This window comes from Triticum aestivum, chromosome 1B, assembly GCF_018294505.1.
Source record: "Triticum aestivum cultivar Chinese Spring chromosome 1B, IWGSC CS RefSeq v2.1, whole genome shotgun sequence".
Taxonomy (NCBI): domain Eukaryota; kingdom Viridiplantae; phylum Streptophyta; class Magnoliopsida; order Poales; family Poaceae; genus Triticum; species Triticum aestivum.
Genome location: NC_057795.1, coordinates 405558786 through 405571974, shown reverse-complemented (window position 1 = coordinate 405571974; position 13189 = coordinate 405558786). Strand labels below are relative to the sequence as shown.

The 13189-nt window shown below is 41.9% G+C and overlaps 1 long non-coding RNA gene across 4 annotated transcripts; it reads right to left on the bottom strand.

Annotated features, from left to right (window-relative positions):
- Positions 1-6492: 6492 nt before the first annotated feature.
- Positions 6493-11222, bottom strand: LOC123127624 (uncharacterized). 4 transcript variants are annotated; one of them, XR_006462699.1, is made up of 6 exons: positions 10613-11221; positions 10247-10520; positions 9636-9805; positions 8824-9081; positions 7080-7151; positions 6493-6956 (listed from the first exon to the last, which is right to left on the bottom strand). It is a non-coding gene; the product is annotated as an uncharacterized lncRNA (long non-coding RNA). The 4 variants fall into 4 exon arrangements; XR_006462716.1 differs by having other exon boundaries at positions 7080-9183; positions 10613-11222; XR_006462710.1 differs by having other exon boundaries at positions 7080-9081; positions 10247-10510; positions 10613-11220.
- Positions 11223-13189: the final 1967 nt, after the last annotated feature.

The window sequence follows — 13189 nt, the reverse complement described above, 5'->3', positions numbered from 1 at the left end:
TATTGTTGACATCACCCAAAGGTGAATACGTTGGGAGGCAACACTATAAGCCCCTATCTTTCTCAGTGTTCGATTAAAACTTCATAACCACAAGTATTGCATGAGTGTTAGCAATTGTAGAAGACTATATGATAGTTGAGTATGTGAAGTTTGCTAAATCAAAGCTCTGACATAGATCCTTCCTGAAAATAGAATGAATTGCAATTCTTTGATGACTGAGAATGAAGTTTGCTAGTTTTCAAGAAAGTTTATGGTCTATGCTTTGACATGTGAATTGCTTGTTACTTTATCATGAGAAGTTTTATGAGATGAACTACTGTTATGACATATTATCATGCTAGAACAGGTGATTGAAATTATCATTGATCAAACTTGTGCACCTTCTAGCATTCACACTTCATAAATTCTTTCTTTATCATTTCCCTACTCGAGGACGAGTAGGAATTAAGCTTGGAGATGCTGATACGTCTCTAACGTATCTATAATTTATGAAGCATTCATGCTATATTACTATGTGCTTTGAATGATTACGGGCTTTATTATACACTTTTATATTACTTTTGGGACTAACCTATTAACCGGAGGCCCAGCCCATATTGCTGTTTTATTGCCTGTTTCGGTATTTGGAAGAAAAGGAATATCAAATGGAGTCCAAACGGAATGAAACCTTCGGCAACGTGATTTTTTGGAAGATTATCATCCTGGAGACTTGGAGGTCAAGTCAGAAGATACTCGAGGAGCCCAGGAGATAGGGGCGCCCCCCCCATAGGGCGCGCCCCCTATCTCATGGACCCTTCGAGGCTCCCCCGATCGACTTCTTTCGCCTATATAACCCTACGTACCCTAAAACCATCGAATATCAAGATAGATCAGGAGTTTCACCGACGCAAGCCTCTATAGCCACCAAAAACCTCTTGGGAGTCCGTTTCGGCACCCTGCCGGAGGGGGAACCCATCACCGGTGGCCATCTTCATCATCCCGGCGCTCTCCATGACGATGAGGGAGTAGTTCACCCTCGGGGCTGAGGGTATGTACCAGTAGCTATGTGTTTGATCTCTCTCTCTCTCTCTCTCTCTCTCGTGTTCTCTCTATGGCACGATCTTGATGTATCGCGAGCTTTGCTATTATAGTTGGATCTTATGATGTTTCTCCCCCTCTACTCTCTTGTGATGAATTGAGTTTCCCTCTTGAAGTTATCTTAGTGGATTGAGTCTTTATGATGAGAACACTTGATGTATGTCTTGCCGTGTTTATCTGTGGTGACAATGGGATATCACATGCCACTTGATGTATGTTTTGATGACCAACTTGCGGGTTCCGCCCATGAACCTATGCATAAGGGTTGGCACACGTTTTCTTGACTCTCCGGTAGAAACTTTGGGGCACTCTTTGAAGTACTTTGTGTTGGTTGGATGAATCTGAGATTGTGTGATACATATCGTATAATCATGCCCACGGATACTTGAGGTGACAATGGAGTATCTAGGTGACATTAGGGTTTTGGTTGATTTGTATCTTAAGGTGTTATTCTAGTACGAACTCTTGAATAGATTGATCCGAAAGAATAACTTTGAGGTGGTTTCGTACCCTACCATAATCTCTTCGTTTGTTCTCCGCTATTAGTGGCTTTGGAGTGACTCTTTGTTGCATGTTGAGGGATTGTTATATGATCTATCTATGTTATTATTGTTGAGAGAACTTGCACTAGTGAAAGTATGAACCCTAGGCCTTGTTTCCTATCATTGCAATACCATTTACGCTCACTTTTATCATTAGTTATCTTGCTGTTTTTATTATTTCAGATTACAAAAACCTATATCTACCATCCATATTGCACTTGTATCACCATCTCTTCGCCGAACTAGTGCACCTATACAATTTGCCATTGTATTTGGGTGTGTTGGGGACACAAGAGACTCTTTGTTATTTGGTTGCAGGGTTGTTTGAGAGGGACCATCTTCATCCTACGCCTCCCACGGATTGATAAACCTTAGGTCATCCACTTGAGGGAAATTTGCTACTGTCCTACAAACATGTGCACTTGCAGGCCCAACAACGTCTACAAGAAGAAGGTTGCGTAGTAGACATCATAGCGCGGCAGCTTGCTCGCGCGCGCCGTGCTTAGGCCAGCCATCTGGCTCGAGCGAAGGCCATCACGGCGGCTTGCTCGCTCGTGAGTCACACTCGGGCCAGCCTGGCAACCCGTGCAGAGGCCAGCGCGGCGTCCGGCCCGTCCGGCGGAGCGGCGGCCAACTCGCTCATCACCGGCGCCACCGACGAACACGCATCAGCACTGTTTGAAGTAATGTTTAGGAAAAATAATGATTTGAGGGGGAATAACAGGATAGAAGGTCAGATCTGGGTTCCTCGTGTCAACGGTCAAACAAAATGTGTTGGTTTAAGCTGCCTCATCAGCATGGACGTGTGAGCCAACCCTGTCATAAATGGGTTTAAACGAACCTAATCGGTAGGAGGACTAGGTAGTAGTTTTTGGCGTGGATTAAGAAATTTTGGGCATGTTTTTGCTAATTTTTTGTACAATAGATTGTTCCTAGGGCTGGTTGAAAGTGGTAGTTTTTGTTAATTACTCTACATATTGTAAGTAGGAGTGAAAGTTAAGCTTTGGAAGCCAATAAGCAAGGCTAGTTACATAGTGCATATGTGTACAAGATTGAAAGTAAATATCAACCATGAGTGACTAATATCTTGATGGAAAACTCAAAACTATGGAATACTAGGGAAAAATGCATGGTTGGAAATGCTAGAAATGTTCATGTGCGTTGCAACGAATCATAATCAGAATAATACTTAATCACAAACTTGATACAAAACACTCTAATTTTGATATACATATGTCACTGGAGATATATTATGTTTCAATTAGAATATATTCCTTGGGCTGTTTTGGTGAGGTCGGGGAGGGATGTGGTTGGTTTTAAGATACTAATTATGGTTTTTTCTGCAAATTGGTAGACAAGTGGGATGTTGGTGAGAAAAGGCAGAAAACTTACCTCACAGTCGTTAGATGTAGATCTAATGGTCAGAAATGACGGATGGCAGACACACCATCATCACCAACTTAGTCTTCTGTAGGAGTACTAGCAAGATCTGTGCATTGCACGGAACATCAAGATGCATTTTTTTATAAAACACTTGTTGTGATTGACCCTTGCGGGAGTAATCCCATGTGTTAAAACTAATGATATCTCGAGAAATATGAGATAAGGTGAAGAGGAGTGGGGTGTGGTGGTGATTGGTGGTCGGACTGAGCGGAGGCATGGGGATTGACGATGCCGGCAGCGGCCACCAGGCCAGTTTATTCCAGAGGCTTCCTTTCGTAATTGCTCAACAATGAGGTTTGTTGGAGATAAGGATGAACGAGGGAAGGCCTTGTCTGCAAATGTGGAGAGGGGTGCGGGTATCTCTTAGTTTAATTTTCATCCATCGGATATAGATCGGACGGTCTATATTGCAAGATGGCACACGTACCATCATCACCAACTCGTTTTTTTATAAGAGAAGAAATATAAGTATGGAGATACAAACGTATTATCGATACTTGCTTCCATAAACTAGCATCTACATTCTATTCAACACCTCGGCATGTGGGGCCTTAGCACAATGACTTCTCGACTATGTAAAACAAAGATTTTCTTGTCGCCCATAAGGAGGGGGTGACGGCGGCGCGCTTTTTGGCTTGCTCTAGTCCTAGTAGTCATACTAGGTGGTCTAAGCACGTGTAGATTTATTCTTTTTCATGTCTCGTGTTCGCCGTACTGCCACGACTGTTGATGAATAGACGGTAAGTTATTCATGGGGAAACCCTTGTTGAGCGTGTTTGCAAGAGAGATAGACAGTGTGCGTGTGTGATATGTTAGCGACCGAGGCAATGATAACAGATTCTTTGTGTCTATGTGTGTGGAGGATAGAGAGAGACATGTACATGGGGCTTTGTGTTGTGTAACATGGAGACATATATACATAATTAGAGAGTGAGTGTGTGAGATACACATGCGGACATGGGGAGAGATGTGGATCCAGATAAATGGGTGTTTGTGCGTGTTTGTGTGTGTTTGTCACGTGTTTGTGTGTGAGAGGGAGTGTGTGTATGTGGAGTAGAGAGACCACTAATGATGTAAACCTAGTATAAGAGAAGGGGGAATGGTGTGACACATGTAGTAGCGGGATAGCATGGGTGCGGGCAGGGGGAGCAGACTATTTGGAAGAGACATCGAGTGTGTGTGTGGGAGAGGGGTGTGAGAGCGTGCGCGAGAGAGAGAGCTAGCGAATATATATATATATATATATATATATATATATATATATATATATATATATATATATATATATATATATATATATATATACATCTGGGCTATTCTGTTACGCGTAAAAGAATATTATTCTGATACCCTTTTTGAACTGACGGTTTCAGGTAGTTGTACTGATGATTTTCGAGCGGTTGAACTGATGCTTTCAATTCTGTTTAACAGATCGTTTTCTTTAGTTCAAAACTTTTTTGCAATTTTGTGGTCGGAACAAGGCATGTAATATATCGTTGGAAAGCTCTTGACAACTATATTTCAAGTATATTGAACATTTTGCAAAATCGTTATGGTTTAAGAGCAGTTTTAAAAAAACTGTTTTTTCCAAAACCGAAAATGTGAATCGTATTTTGGACTCAATTTTCAAACGGTTTGTCGGAATTGAGCAAATAAGATGGCGTTAGAAAGCTGGTGAAAATCCGCATCTTCCATATATCTCATGTTTTTTCTAATTCTATGCGATTTAAAAGTAATTTGAAAAACGGTGAAATTCTGGATGAAACGTATTTTCGCGATATTTCACAAACGGTTTGTCGGATTGACGCAAATGATACGGGGTTTGAAATCTTTGGAAAATGCGCAACTTTTTTGGAAAATGCGCAACTTCTTTGGAAAATGCGCAACTTCTTTGGAAAATGCGCAACTTTTTTGTATACAATTTAAACTCGAATTCAAATACGATCAAATTTGATTCCAAACGCGATTTTTTTAAAAGTTTGTCTAAATGGTGCAAATAATATACCGTTGGATAGCTATTAAAAATGTGAAACTTAGTCATGTTGAACATTTTCTCTACTTCGCAACCGTTTAAGAGTAATTTTGAATACGGAAACACGAATCCTGCTGTTTCCAGTATGAAAAACAGAGTACTCGTACTGATAAATGTGTGTGTTTGTACTGAGCTATGTTTTGTATTGTAATTTTGAATGGTTCTGAAAAGGAGGTATTTGTACTGATGTTTCCATCGTTTTATACTAAGCGTGTTTTCACTAACTAGACTTTGCTCCTTTTTGGGGTAATATTTTCTTCGTAAGTTTTCAATGATTTACTGTATCGTCGCCCCTGTACTTGCATGATTTATATCATCGAACTAAATGATATTTTCTTTAAAGAAAATATTTTGTTTGATTCTTTTTTTTGAACTAAACATTTTTTACAACGATGTTATGGACTTACCTCATTTTATGACTTGAACTTTTACCATTTGAAATTTCTACGTGGGTTTCATTTTGTTTGTGCTTTTTGCCCAAACTTATATGGGACATCGTGTTGAACTTACAAAAAAATTAGTTGTAAACTTGTTTTTTTTTCATTTTAATTTGCTTTTTTCCTTCAACTTTACTGCTACCAAATTTGTTTGCATAATGATGAGTTCCATTCGAAATCACTTGAATATTGTAAAACCAACGTGTACCACCAAATTACACAAAACTCAAAGCAGCAAACCGATGCTCCAACAGAATTTCAACCATCCCAAAGCTTAAAACTGGGCGAAACCAGTACCACTGAAAACAATCAGGACACTCTATGAGCAATGAAAGACAAAAAGTCTTGCGGGTACGGGCAGAGCAGCCACGCTTCAAGGATGGACCTGCCATGCACGAAGCTCGATGTCCTGCTGCTATGTGCCCCCATATGACTGATCAACTTGGATGACGCCTAGTGATCGACTTGGACGGTGACAAGTGCTCAACTTGAACGGAGGTTGCCGAACTTGCATGGTTTATATCGTTGAACTGAATAATACTACTTTTAGCAAAAAGAAAATGTTGTGTGTTTCATTTTTTTTTTTTTGAACTCAACTTTGTTTTGCGATGATGTTCTGGACTTCTCTTATTTTACCACTTGAACTTAACTTCTTTGAATTTTCGTGTTTTTAAACTTTTTTTTGTACTTATATGCCAGTAATTATAGAACATTTGTAACACAATTGTTTGTCCATTTGTCGACATCAACCAAAATAGGCTGGAGAGAGCACTATTGAACTGATCATTCTTTTTTGACCGAACTATGTATGTGTTCTTCTTTTTCAAGAACTGATCCTGTAATACATATTACACTGAATGGCCACACATGTATGATATAATGAACTATAGGGCCTTAAAAGTGTAATGACAGTACATCTATAAAGCTCCACAAGATCACATGAAGCCTCTGCCAAATGAAATAAACAAAATACTGAAAAAAATTCACACTTTTGCACAAAGGGCATACTTCTGAACATGCTCGACGACACCCACTGAACTTGCACAATTGACTGGTGGGAGCAAGCAGCAACTTTGAAGTATGCAAAGGCATCTTGTTTTTCCAGGAAAAAAAAACAAGGGCGCATCTCCATATCAATAAATAGTTATTGATCCATCAGTGAGCATGCATCACAAAGAAAATGTTGAAAGAAAAATTGGGTGGACCGGGTGGACCAGCTACACCTCCTCCTATGGACTGATTGCTACGGCGAGGTGGAGCTGATGGAGGCAATTTGGCCACTGCAGGGAATCCCAGCGACTACCAAGCCATCCTTGATGTACTAACTATGGTGATGTATTTTGTACTGCCCAAAACACCTGCCGGATGAACTGAAGGGGAGCCCCATCACTTGCAAGATGAACTGAAAATGCCGGCTATGTGGGCCTGAAGAATCACCAAATGTTGAACTGAATATACAGAAGTGAAGGAGCATGAACGTACACGGTAACTCTTATGTTACACAACAATAACCGAGCATATATGTTTATAAGTTGAAGGGTAACAGACCTCAAGATAGCAATGGACTTCCAATATTCATCTATTTGAGCTGCTGCCTTTTATTTCAGTATTTGACGCATCCTGCAAAAAGAAAATGGATCGAAATTTCAAAGATGAACTGAAAAAGACTAACATAATTTAGTAGAGATGGATGTGAAAAATGATGAGCATCCCAAATACTATAATCATTGAGGTTCTGGTAATTACATCGCCTTACATACTGATGTACTACTAGTAGTCTACTAAGCTGTACTTAAGTGTATCCACTTTTGGAATTCAGAGTAAGAAGTATTAGCTGAAACAAAAGAGTACTCATTTCAAGTAGGGAGTCATGTTCTTGCGCCTACATATTACAAACTTGATTTATTACTCTAGATTCTAGTATCAGAATGAATGATGAACAAGGCTTTATATACTACAGTGCATTTCAGACTTCTTTGAAGTTTTATTCAGAATGTCCTAGGTCAAGGCTCTGGGCAAATCCGTAGTTTCAGACTGAGCTTTTTTATATATAAAGGTATGAAAGGCATAGTATGAAGACGAGAAGAATGGGGAGAAACCTGCATGTGACATACATAACAAATTGTTTAGAACTAGTATCGCAGCATAATAATATGTGAGTACAAGTGTGCAGCACAACAACGCAATTGTGCAAGTGATACCTGGACACAAGTTATCCACATTCCCTTGATTACACTACTCTGACTAGAATTTAGTAACTAACACTAGACTCCTATCAAGATAACCTATTAAGATTAGAAGGAATAGGAAACTCAAGCGTACTCTCAGTTCAGAGAAGTGCAAGCATTTGGTACAGCCAGACGCAACCTAAAACAATGACTAGCTCCACACAAAATGAAAAATTGTCGAACTGACAAGCTCCACACGAACTGAAAAACTGTCAAACTGAAGAGCTCTAGATCAATATTCATGTGGTGAGAATATTCTTTACCTATACTTGAACTTGTCCTAAATGCATTACATGAAAAGGGAAAGGGAGAGGAGTTACCAAACCTGACAAAACGTCAAATGGATTTAGCAGTGGAGCATTTACTGAGTAGATAATGGAGTTGGCTGGAGCATCGATGCAAACCTGAACGTATGGGACAAGGGCCTCTATCCTTCTGTGCAGGCAAGTCTGAACTGATACAAACTTCTTTTTGCCTAGCTACTAATTTTTTTATATAGCCAGCTATTTTTTTAACACACACATTGAACCGTTTCTGGGGTTCTTAACGAGCTGATGATAGAAAACATGTTGAACTGAACTTTGGGCTTCCAGAAACTACCGAATGTTTTTGGGTTCATTTATGTACCTTTTTGTTATTTTTTTTCTCAACTCCAAGCCACAATTACAATCACAATACACACATGTACTACAGAATTAACCAAAACAACTAATTTAATCCAGAAACATTTTCTGAACTTGGTTTGAGCTTTGTTTCTTCAGATTTTTGAACTTTTGTAGAAGGTATGCCTGAACTTGCGTGAATGACAAAAATGACACATAGTTTGTTCTGCTTTTTTGTAAGATGAATTGAAAACATAAAATGGAGTACCTCCATAGAGTATCTCGACGAATTGGAGCTTGTGCATAACAGGAGGAGGACCCAGGAATTATGTAGCATCACACGTGTTATGCATGTTTATGTAAACAGAGATGCCAACTTTCTACATATAGTTACTTCTAGCTCCCAGCAAAATTTGTAAAATGGAAGGCGGATAGGTCTAGCTACTCTATTATGAAGCTCACCTTCATACTTGACAGACCAATGAACCATTGAAGAAGGGGCTCCCTGGGGGCGCTACCTATCTCCAACCGAAAAAGGACCGACGACAGTGGCGCATGAGCCAGTACGACTGCCGTGGGGCAGGAACCCTGACGACGACGGCCTGATTATTGAAGAAATCCAGGGTGGAGCACGGGTGGCCTGCACGTAGCTCTTCTCGTGAACGACGCCGGAGGGTGCAGTTGTACTGCCGAGATGAAGAGATCCTCGCCCTCCTGCCGCTGAGCGCAATGTCACAGAATACCAACTTCCATCAGTCGTAGTCAAAGCACTTAATAAAAAGGTCCCATTGGCATGTCGAAGTTGCTTATTTACTTGATATTCTGAAAAGATCAATCCCAAGACTAACATCATAACTTGATTTTTTTTCTAATGGATACATACTGATGACCTACTACAGGTATTGTTTGTTGAACTGTCCTTGCTGTTTAGTATGTTTTTTCTTTTTACAAAATTTAACTGAAGAATACCCCAAATGTGGTGGTTTAAAAAAATATGAACTTTACGGAAAAGAACGCCTGAATGTTTGAGTTGGTAGTGTGTGAACTTCTCGATGAAACATTTTATTTGAAATGTTTGTGGGACCAAAAATAGAAAAGAGTGGGAAATAGGACGTGCACTTTCATGTAAAGAAAGTTTGAACTCCCTGTCAAATAATTGGTTTCAGTAGTAGAAAAAAATTATTTAAACTTCTATATTGAACACTTTTTATAGAGTGTCCCCATGAGCTTCCCAACTTTTTTATTTTTTGAATGAATCAATGGGGCAAACGAACCTTTGCCCGGCGCGTCGTTGAACGGCCTCGGTTGGCGGTGGTGAACAGACTAGGGTGGCGGCTGTGAATTGCCTGGGCGCTGTCATTCCCCCAAATTGCATTATGTTGAAACCATTTTTTCTAACTTATCTTGGTGCCATATCTGACCTTCCATTTTTTGTTTTATTGAACTGAACATAAACAAGGAGTGAGCTTAATTGAAGTTAACTAAAATTTAGAAACTTAACTTAACAATATAAAAAACTGAACTTTCTTTTAATTACTGGCTATGTGATAAACATTTCTACGTAGAGTAACAAAAAGTTCTCGACTCATTTACCAACAGTAGTACATATCATGGGAACAAAAATTCTTTCCACTTAGGGAACAAAATGTTCTTCATCCAGGGAATAAAAAATGTTTTTGTTGGGTAATTTACAATCAGCACAACAATAGCATATAAACATTTTATCCTAGATCATGCTACACAGTCCTAGCAATTCACATTTCACTGATAACCATAACATCCACCTGAAACTAGATCAACTCTTTAGATTCAGAGAAGTAATGGGGAACGAATGACACTACCTAATCATACTCGAATTCAGAAACAGAGCAAACATGGGGCAAACCTTGAATTTTGCGCACATTAGCAGAGGCTGTTGGTAGTTCAGAACAGGGATGATGGCTTCTTTGGCGAAGACTGTAGCCGGGATCCAACTTGTACGACAACCAATGCTCAATTTGGACTGAGAAGGACGTTGCAGCTGTGCCTGGGAGGAGAAAAAGGGGTTCGCCCAGGCAGAAGACAGGGGAAGAAGCGAGGCCGCAGGCGGCGCGTGGCAGTTCAGGGATGAAGTGACCGCGACGACTGCTGGTGCTGTGCTCAAGCATTACTGCAAACACCTACCGTGCAACACACATGTCAAAGAACTGATTATGTAGAAGTGATCCAACAAGCCATCAAGGAGATGCAGGGCTGAAGGAATGAAATTGACCTGAGTGGCGGCACCGCGGCACACCAATCCGAGCAGCAAGGGGAACTGGAGACACGCGGGGAAGGAGCAGCGCAATGGCGATGGGGAGCTGCGCCGGTGGGATAGGCTTCAACGCCGGCTGGATCTTGCCCATCCGGACGTGAGGAGAGGGGACGAGGCTTGGGGCAGAGTTCCTCGTCGGCGGTGGTAGGCGCGCCGTCGGGGAGGTGCTGCTCCGTCGTCGGGAGATGGAGACACCGCACCATGGCGACGTGATTGGGTCGGGTCTGGCTGGGGGTGGTGTTGCGCGGAGATAGGGATGGGAATAGCGACGCGCGCCTGCGTGGGCGGCGCGCTGCGGGTGGGCTGGGGACGGCGGCACGCGGCGGCGCGCTCGGGGTCGTGGGATCGGGTTGCGGGAATCGTCCGGGACAAGGGGTCCGGGACAAGAGGAGGCGAGCCCGTCGGCGGGGAGGCGTGCAGACGGTCGGCCGGCGGCGGCGCGTAGGTCGAAGGAGCGACCCGTCACGGCGCCGCGGGCTCCCTCGCTCCGGCTGCCGCCGTCGCTTGCTCGCCCGCAACGGCTGCCTCCGGCGGTAGGAAGCGAGTTGGGGAGTCTCTATTGTAGTCAGCGCATCGCGTCCTTATAGGGTAAGGAATTACTAGTAACAGAATAGTTCAGTCCTATATATATATAGAGAGAGGAAGAGAGGGGGCGAGAAGGGTCGTTTGTGCCCATAAATGGCGTATAGATAGGGAGACAATGTTGATGTTGTTCGAAATTGACCTATGTACGAAGACGCAAGTGAAGCGAGTCATCGTGTGTGAGATAGGGACTTCATGATAGATCTAGAATAGATGGTGTACAGAACAATGTGCAAAATCGAGAATGATAATACATTAGGGAGCTATGGAAAGAGTCACGACATATATGTATATAGGGAAGGAGCTGGGGCGGGTCCACATGTGGGAGAGATAGAAAGAGGAGAGTGGTGCACAAGGAGACAAGGTGTGCTTGTTTGCAGTGGGGGTGGTGTGTGAGGTGAGTGCGCGAGAACCACATAACTAGGAAGATAGACGTTTAGGGGCGAAGTTTTGTATGTATGGGAAATATACACTCTACATAGTGCGTGTGCTTGGGAAAGAGAGATAGCGGGAGACCTAGAGAGTGAGGGAAGAGATGTGTGCATGCCCGAGAGACAAAGTGATATAGACTTATATTGGGGTCTGGACTTTAGAAGAGAGATGGGTGTTAATGTGCTTGTGTGTTGGTGTTTGGGGGAGAGAACGACTTATCTATGTGTGTGTGGGGGGGCAAGGGGGGGTTGGCTTCAGATAAAGAGTGAGGTGTCTATATTTGAGGGACTTTAGCGTAATTGAGATATTGTGCACTCATGGTTGATCAATTTGTTTCACAGTTTGGACTATGACATAACGATACTTTTGAACATGCGTGATATACCTTGATATACCAGAGTTACAAACCTAAGATTGGAATTTTGGAATTCGACTCCATCATTAGCTTTTGTAATTTATTTAAATGGAGGTACATTTTTTAAGCCGGGATTTTGTGATTTCAAATTCATATATCAAACCTAGAGATATACACATACGGGCATGTTCAAACTTTATAATCATCCACTTTATTCCTACACATACACATTTTTTGCTTTTGTCATCATATTTAGAATAAACACATTTGGAATTTCATTTGAATTGGACCGTATGATGGTATTTGCTTGTAGTAGATCAATGATCCATATTTGAATTGAATGGACAATCTAAGTTTCGAGTTGGAGACATTGATTTTCAAAACTTGCACTTTTTTTGCGTGCAAAACAAATAAATTGTCAGCCATGATATCATAGTCGGCCGTACAAGAGCAGAACACTTATAATTTTAGGCGCCAAAAGCTTTCAAACTTCCCGCTCACATCAAAATATCACGCGCCTGAAAGTTTAGCCCTGTGATATTCCTGTTTTACCCCTGCCACATGAACTGAAAAGGGTTGCTTTGGTAACTTCATTGTTTTCCCCTCTTTGCCCCCAACATTCTTGTGACGCCCCCGATTCAAACGTACACTAATCATGCACGCAAATGTGTACGATCAAGATCAGGGACTCACGGGAAGATATCACAACACAACTCTAAAACATAAATAAGTCATACAAGCATCATGATACAAGCCAGGGGCCTCGAGGGCTCGAATACAAGTGCTCGATCATAGACAAGTCAGCGGAAGCAACAATATCTGAGTACAGACATAAGTTTAAACAAGTTTGCCTTAAGAAGGCTAGCACAAACTGGGATACAGATCGAAAGAGGCGCAGGCCTCCTGCCTGGGATCCTCCTAACTACTCCAGGTCGTCGTCAGCGGGCTGCACGTAGTAGTAGGCACCTCCGGTGTAGTAGGGGTCGTCGTCGACGGTGGCGTCTGGCTCCTGGACTCCAGCATCTGGTTGCGACAACCAGAAAGGAAAGGAAAGGGGAAAAAGGGGGGAGAAAGCAACCGTGAGTACTCATCCAAAGTACTCGCAAGCAAGGAACTACACTACATATGCATGGGTATATGTGTAAGGAGGCCATATCAGTGGACTG